Source organism: Neofelis nebulosa, chromosome 17 (genome assembly GCF_028018385.1).
Source record: "Neofelis nebulosa isolate mNeoNeb1 chromosome 17, mNeoNeb1.pri, whole genome shotgun sequence".
In the NCBI taxonomy this organism is placed as follows: Eukaryota; Metazoa; Chordata; class Mammalia; order Carnivora; family Felidae; genus Neofelis; species Neofelis nebulosa.
The window spans coordinates 2,385,884-2,393,475 of NC_080798.1; the positions used below are offsets into that span (position 1 = coordinate 2,385,884).

Sequence of the window (7,592 nt, forward strand, 5' to 3'; positions counted from 1 at the left end):
ATAAAGCGTTACTTTCTCTTCTGCATCCTTTTCTGTAAATTAGGATTAGCTTACGGTAATGGGTTTTCAAAATTCTCCACTTGCATGGTTGTTTGCCAGCATGAATTGTACAATAATTAACAATTGATAGGTAGTATATGGGAGCTCTTCTACGTTACCATGTTAATATGGTCTGTAGTGATGACGTAACGATGTGAATCTGCTGATAAATGCAACATGAGCTGAAAGATAAAGCATTTCCATATTGGACAAGGTTATACATAATAATAAATTATTTGATGTTCTTTCAGGGACAAGACCAGTGAAATATTTCCTTCACTTATTTATAGGAAGTTTCTGTGGCATGAATTTTTTAAGACTGAGAAAGATGACCGTGTCTTGAAGGCCTTCCCACATTACTACATACATAACGAATAATGTTGAGTAAGTTGTGAACCCTGACTAAAGGTTTTCCCACATTCCTTTAAAATTTTTTTTTCAACGTTTTTTATTTATTTTTGGGACAGAGAGAGACAGAGCACGAACGGGGGAGGGGCAGAGAGAGAGGGAGACACAGAATCGGAAACAGGCTCCAGGCTCCGAGCCATCAGCCCAGAGCCTGACGCGGGGCTCGAACTCACGGACCGCGAGATCGTGACCTGGCTGAAGTCGGACGCTTAACCGACTGCGCCACCCAGGCGCCCCGTGGAGCTACCACATTCCTGACATTCATAGGGATTTTCACCAGTATGAATTTTCTAATGTCGAATAACTAGTGTTAAGCGACTAAAAGCTTTTCCACATTCAGTACAGTGAGACGGGTTCTCACCAGTATGGGGTGCTAGTGCTCATTAAATTATGAAATTCGACCAAAAGCTTCCATTACATTTATTTGATTTCTCACTTAGTATAAATTTTGTGGTGATGATAAAGCTTTGAGCCCTGCCTAAAAGCCTTCCCACAAACCTTACGTTTATAAGGTGCCTCACCAGTATGGATCCTCTGATATTGAGAAAGATATGACTGATGACCGAAGGCCTTTCCACATTCATTACATTTTTATGGCTTCTCCCTGGTATATATTCTTTGATGTTCATGAAGTTGTGTGATACCTCTAAAGGTCTTCCACATTCCTTACAGTCATAGGGTTTTCTCCAGTATGAATTCTCTGATGTTGAATAATTAGTGACAAGTTTTTGCACATTCAGTATATTGATAGAATTTTTCCCTAGTATGAATTCTATGATGTACATTAAGTTTTGAGAGCTGAATATAGCTTTTTTGATATTCCTTACATTCATAGGTTTTCTCACCAGTAGGAATTCTCTGGTGTTGGGTAAAGAGGGAAACAGGACTAAAGGCCCTTCCACATTCTTTACATTCACGGGGTCTTTCCCAGTGTGAGTTCTATGATGTTGAGGGGGATCAGAACGGTGATGAAGAAAGCCTTCCCATGTTGCTTGCATTCCTCAGATCGGTCAGCAGTATGCATTTTCTGGTGACTTAGAAGGGATGTCTTCTGCCGAAACCCTTCTCTACATTCGTTACGCATAGGGCCTACTTCCAGGTGGAACTTTCTGATGCAGGTTATGGGAAGTTTGCTGTCTCACAGTAGATACTCTTCCTGGGTGATTATCACTTGACTGGAATTTCCTTCCTCATTTCTTTGATGTCTCTCAAATATGCCTTTATATTCCCAGTCATCCTAGAACATGGGGTCCTCAGGATCTTTGTTTATAAATTTTTCCATTTTCTCCCATGAGGATACATGATCTGAAAGATAATGAAAAAGCAGAGATGCTCATTTTAGTCCTTCCTCTTAGAGAGTTAGTGCTTCTTTAGTAGAAACTTTTTTATTTTTTTAATGTTTATTTACTTTTGAGAGAGAAAGAGAGACAGAGTGCAATCAGGGGAGGGGCAGAGAGAAAGGGAGACACAGAATCCAAAGCAGGCTCCATCCAGGCTCTGAGCTGTCAGCACAGAGCCCCACGCAGGGCTCGAACTCATGAACCATGAGATTGTGACCTGAGCTGAAGTCGGATGCTTAACCAACTGAGCCATCTAGGTGCCCCTAGTAGAAATTGTTTTAAACTGAAAATGATGTTTATGAAAAAAATGACTGTTCTTTACAGCTCCCAAATATGACTAAGCAATTAGATAAGTGAACAAGGAGAACAGGATATGTGGACATCCCCTAAGTGAAGTAAGTGAGGTAGTTATTCAGATAGATTTTTCAGTTTTTATCATTACAGTTGCCCAAGGAGTTTGTTGAAATAAGGATGTCTAAGGTGGTTCTCTTGCAAGTGACAATGAGACCCATTGCTGAAAACACTTCAGAGCTTCATGTTGCACAAGAGTGAAATCCTGAGTCCTCAACCTGTCAAATGTATTCAAGTTCATCTTAAGCTACTTGCCTTCCTCACTGTGTTCCACCCCCAGTTTCTCCTTGCACATGTGAGATACATGGGGTTGCATTTGCTGATCTGTATGTAACACTGTGCCCAGTTTTTGCAAAGCTGGCTTCTTGTTAGAATTCAGATCTCATATTCAACATCACTTCTTTAGATGGCTGTCATTTGTCTTATTCTAAATACTGTCACCCCTATGATTTCCCATTCAAGAATCTTACTGGAAAATAGAAAAAAGTTGTGATGGGTCGCCTGGGTAGTTCAATCACTTAATCTTCCAGCTCTTGGTTTTGGCTCAGGTCATGATCTCGTGGTCCATGGGATCAAGCCCCATGTCAGGCTCTGTGCTGTGCATGGAGCCTGCTTGGGATTCTCTCTCCCTCTCCCCCTGCCCCTCTTCTCCACTCAAACTCTCTCTCAAAATAAATAAATATACTTTATCGGAAAAAAATTTTAATGTTTATTTATTTTCGAGACACAGAGATAGGGTGCGAGAGGGGGAGGGGCAGAGAGAGAGGGAGACACAGAATCCGAAGCAGGCTCCAGGCTCTGACCTGTCAGCACAGAGCCTGACACAGGGCTTGAACCCACAGGCCACAAGATCATGACCTGAGCCAGTGCCAGACGCTTAACCGACTGAGCCACCCAGTTGCCCCCAAATAAATAAACTTTAAAAATTAAAAAATAAAATGCTTTAAAAAAAAAAAAAAGAAAAAAGCTGTGACGATATACATGGAAATACTTTATCTACCTCTTTACTGCCTTCTCCCCTCAACCAAACTTTAACCCAAATCTAATTTACTTACTGTTGTATAATAAACCTCAAATTCCATGCCTGCCACACATATGACATCATATAACTCATGAATATTGAAAGAATGGACCATTAGGTTGAAGGAAGAAAATCAGGATAAGGATAAGGGGAAATAGCACAAAGGAGAAGGGAACCTACAATAGGTTATTATTTCATGCCTATAATTAAGTATTAGTAATATCAAAGTATAGTTTTCAAAATTTTTTCCAAATAAAAAATGAAGTTGTGTTAAAGATTTATTTAACTCATTAATAAGGAACTAAGATGATGGTAAAGGTGCTTCAAAGAAGAAGTCAATAATTGAATAAATACACACAAATACTCAAACGAGTTTGCTAATAGATTAAAAACTGGTTAATGCCATACAGAGTATGAAAGCCAGAACATTTGGATTTTTTTTTTTTTTTTTTTTTTTGGCCAGCCAGAAATGTCCAAGTTGACAAGCTAAGTTCATGAGTCTAGGTTCTTTTTTTTTTTTTTTTGTTTTTATTTTTTTAATGTTTATTTGTTCTTGAGAGAGAGAGGGAGAGAGAGGGGAGGAGGGGCAGAGAGAGAGAGGGAGACACAGAATCCCAAGCAGGATCCAGGCTCTGAGCTGTCAGCACAGAGTTTGATGCAGGGCTCAAACTCATGAACTGTGAGATCATTACCTGAGCTAAAGTTGGATACTTAACCGACTGAGCCACCCAGGCATCCCTCAAGAGTCTAGGTTCTAATCAGTATTTAACAGTAAGTCAAACAAAGGTACAAATCCTCTAGAAAATGAAACAGCCCTTGGGTATACTTGTTAGGCAGTTTCCTAGTATGGTATTTAAAAAACATGGGTCTTGGGTACCAAAATCCCACATCTAGGAATCTATCCTGATGAAATACCTCCAACATTATGATAAACATGATACACATGATTATTCATTATGGCATGATCATAATTTTAAAATACTGGGAAGGGCGCCTGTGTGGCTCAGTCCGTTAAATGTCTGACTTGAGCTCAGGTCATGATCTCACCATTCATGGGTTGGAGCCCTTCATCCAGCTCTGTGCTGACAACTCAGAGCCTGGAGTCTGCTTCGGATTCTGTGTCTCCTTCTCTCTCTGCCCCTCCCCCGCTCACACTGTCTCTCAAAAATGAATAAATGTAAAAAAAAAAAAACCTTTTTAATAAAAAATAAAATACTGGGAACAATCTAAACACTCATATATAGGAGAGTGGTTCAATAAACTGGCATATCTACAAAATGAAGTGTTACACAGTTGCATACAAGAATGAAAAAAAGTCCATGAAATTATAAGTAATTTCCAAGACATATTCTTAGGTGAAAAAAAGCTAGGTGCAAAAGTACATATAGAGTATGTGACTTTTTCTGTAAGAAAAGAAATATAAGAGAATATACGTGTATCTGCTCATTTTTACACAAGAAATACTGGAAGGAAAAGAATGTAAAATGATGAGTTTGGTTAACTACAGGGGTAGGTGGGGATAAGGTTGAAAAGAGGAGAATGAGAATATGTAGCAGGAATGAGGGAGATGCCATACTTTTCTGAATACACTCTTTTGTAAAGTTCTGACTTTTCAGAATGACAGTAATGTTTCACACAGCGTCCAAATAAATAACTAAAACAATAATGGATGAACCTGCCTGTACTACAAATAAATACAGCCACGAGGAAGGGGGTGGGGAAGAAAAGAACCAATTTTAGTATATTTAGAAAACAGTATTTTGATCACATACTGTAAGACTAAAGAGAAAAAAACTCATACATAAACATTGTACTCTACTTAATACATGTGTTTCTCACAGGGGTATGATAAGAATTATTTAAAAATTGACTACATAGAATTTTAGGAAATGTTTAAGAAATGTCTGACAGCAGAAATTACAGGCTGGTCTAATCCTACATCTGAAGATGAATCAGAAGCAACCTTGGGACCCACGTTATTGCAGAGAGCCTGACTCAAATTGGAAAATTTGAACATGTTAAAAAAAATTTTTTTTTTTTTTAAATTTTTTTTTCAACGTTTTTTATTTATTTTTGGGACAGAGAGAGACAGAGCATGAGCGGGGGAGGGTCAGAGAGAGGGAGACACAGAATCAGAAACAGGCTCCGAGCCATCAGCCCAGAGCCCGACGCGGGGCTCGAACTCACAGACCGCAAGATCGTGACCTGGCTGAAGTCGGACGCTTAACCGACTGCGCCACCCAGGCGCCCCCAAAAAAAAATTTTTTTTAAAGCATGAAAGAAAGAATGTACAAAATCTGAATCTGGAAATACATATCAAAGGAAGAAAAATCATTGGGAGGTAACCAAAATAAACTATTTTTAGAACCATATTTTCGGATGGAAACAATGATCCAACTGTTTAAAAAGCGGTGGGGGAGGGGCGCCTGGGTGGCTAGGTCAGTTAAGTGTCTGACTTCGGCTCAGGTCATGATCTCATGGTTCGTGAGTTTGAGCCCCGCGTCAGGCTCTGTGCTGACAGTGTGGAGCCTGCTTGAGATTCTCACTCTTACTGCCCCTCCCCCACTCATGCTCAGTCTCTCACAAAATAAGTATAAAAAGGGGGTGGGGGAGAAACTGGAAAGAAACAGTGTTCCCTGGGTAGGTAAAAAGTTGTACTTCAAAGAAGTCGCCTTCCTCTTGGAGCGGGGAGAAGCATGGGGAGGGTGCAGGGGGTGGTATGTGTGAGTAGGAGAGAGGCCCCTCCAGGCGCTCACCCTGATGGGAGTAATGCTCTGCTCTGAACACTAGGGACTTTGAGGGGAACTTTCCAGGCATTGTCTCAAAGGTGCCGCGTCCTGCTAATCGTCTGAGCCATTACCTACAGTGCCACTGCCCTTCTTAATGATCCTTCACTCAGCTGGGCACAGGCTTCCTGTCACATCTCTTTGTGCCCCCAAGGGTTCTTTCCCTTGTGCCGATAAGGAGATCACATCTGGCCTGGAAATAGAAGAACCTGTGTACGCAAGAAGAAACGCAACAGAGTCACAAAGGGGGCATCCCAGAAGTCACACCCAGCTCCTGGTCATCAATGAGGAAAAGAAACCAGAAAATTCCAGAGAAGAGGAGGAAGTCACTTTTGGAATGGGGAAGAAGCTTCTTTGGGTGTTATCCTACAGAACTATCTGTCCCCATTCAGTACAATTGCATTGAGAACAGAGCAGAAACTCAACCATAGTCTTGAAGGCACCTCAGAATTCACACCCAAGGCAGCAGGTATTCCCGTGGGCAAATCCCAGCCTCCCAGGGGTGCTAACATCTTACCTAGAGATGAAGTTGCTGAAGTTCTCCAGTGTCACGTCCCTGTACAAATCCTTCTTAGCAGGATCTGGCTGGCCCCACTCGTCCTGAGAAGACTACTACCACATCCCTAAACATCACTGAGCCCTGAAACAACAAACTGAGGATGTGTGCCATCCAAGTGAGTATTTATGACCAGGAAAATAGGAGGATGGAAAAGGACACCACAGGGAGTGGGGAGACATACCCAGAGAATAAGCTGAGGCAGATGAGCATGTAAGACAATTTTGGCAATTCAAGAGAAGGGTCCGTATGTTCTTGATATTTCTATGGAGAGCAGCACAACTTCCTTCGTAAAGGGAGATCCAGCCATCAAAAGATACTTCAATGAACGAAAAGAAGTCAGTTCAATGTTTTGCCAATAAACTGTAGAAGTTGAATTCACATGTCTGAATTCTCTATTCCTTCTGTTCCGAAATCAAAGGAGTGAATATGGAAATATACTGATATTGTTTTCAGTGTTTGAGTGCTTTCATAATGTTTCAAGAAAACTCAAACTAGAGAAATGGCTCTCAGGGACAATATGGCGCCCCCAGAAGACAGTGGGCAATGTCTGCAGACACTCTGGTTGGCGCCACTGGGATAGGGGGCGCTATTAGCACCTAGCGGGTAGAGACCAGAGATGCTGCTGACCGGTCACCTGTGCACAAGACAGCACAACGAACAACTATCAGCCTCAAATCGCCTTCGTGTTGAGCTCGGGAAATCCTGAAACATTTTTCTCATGGAATCATTCCAAAATGACTAACAGAATCTGTGCTAGGAATTATGGGATTTGTGTATTATTCTTAAATATATTGAAGAAGCAGCTTCATCACTGTCCAAATGTTTCCTTGTTCGGTCAGACTCTTTTTTTTTTTTTAATTTTTTTTTAACGTTTTTATTTTTGAGACAGAGAGAGACAAAGCATGAATGGGGGAGGGTCAGAGAGAGGGAGACACAGAATCCGAAACAGGCTCCAGGCTCTGAGCTGTCAGCACAGAGCCCGAGGCGGGGCTTGAACTAACGGACCGCGAGATCATGACCTGAGCCGAAGTCGGCCGACTGAGCCACCCAGGCGCCCCTCGGTCAGACTCTTTAATACAGACTTATTA

The 7,592-nt window shown here is 41.4% G+C and overlaps 1 long non-coding RNA gene across 2 annotated transcripts; it reads right to left on the minus strand.

Moving 5' to 3' along the window:
• Positions 1 to 850: 850 nt before the first annotated feature.
• Positions 851 to 7,249, minus strand: LOC131499487 (uncharacterized). Of its 2 annotated transcripts, none has more exons than XR_009255905.1 (4): positions 6,686 to 7,249; positions 6,463 to 6,585; positions 6,020 to 6,154; positions 851 to 1,752 (listed from the first exon to the last, which is right to left on the minus strand). It is a non-coding gene; the product is annotated as an uncharacterized LOC131499487 (long non-coding RNA). The 2 variants fall into 2 exon arrangements; XR_009255906.1 differs by having other exon boundaries at positions 6,463 to 6,598.
• Between the last annotated feature and the right edge of the window lie 343 nt (positions 7,250 to 7,592).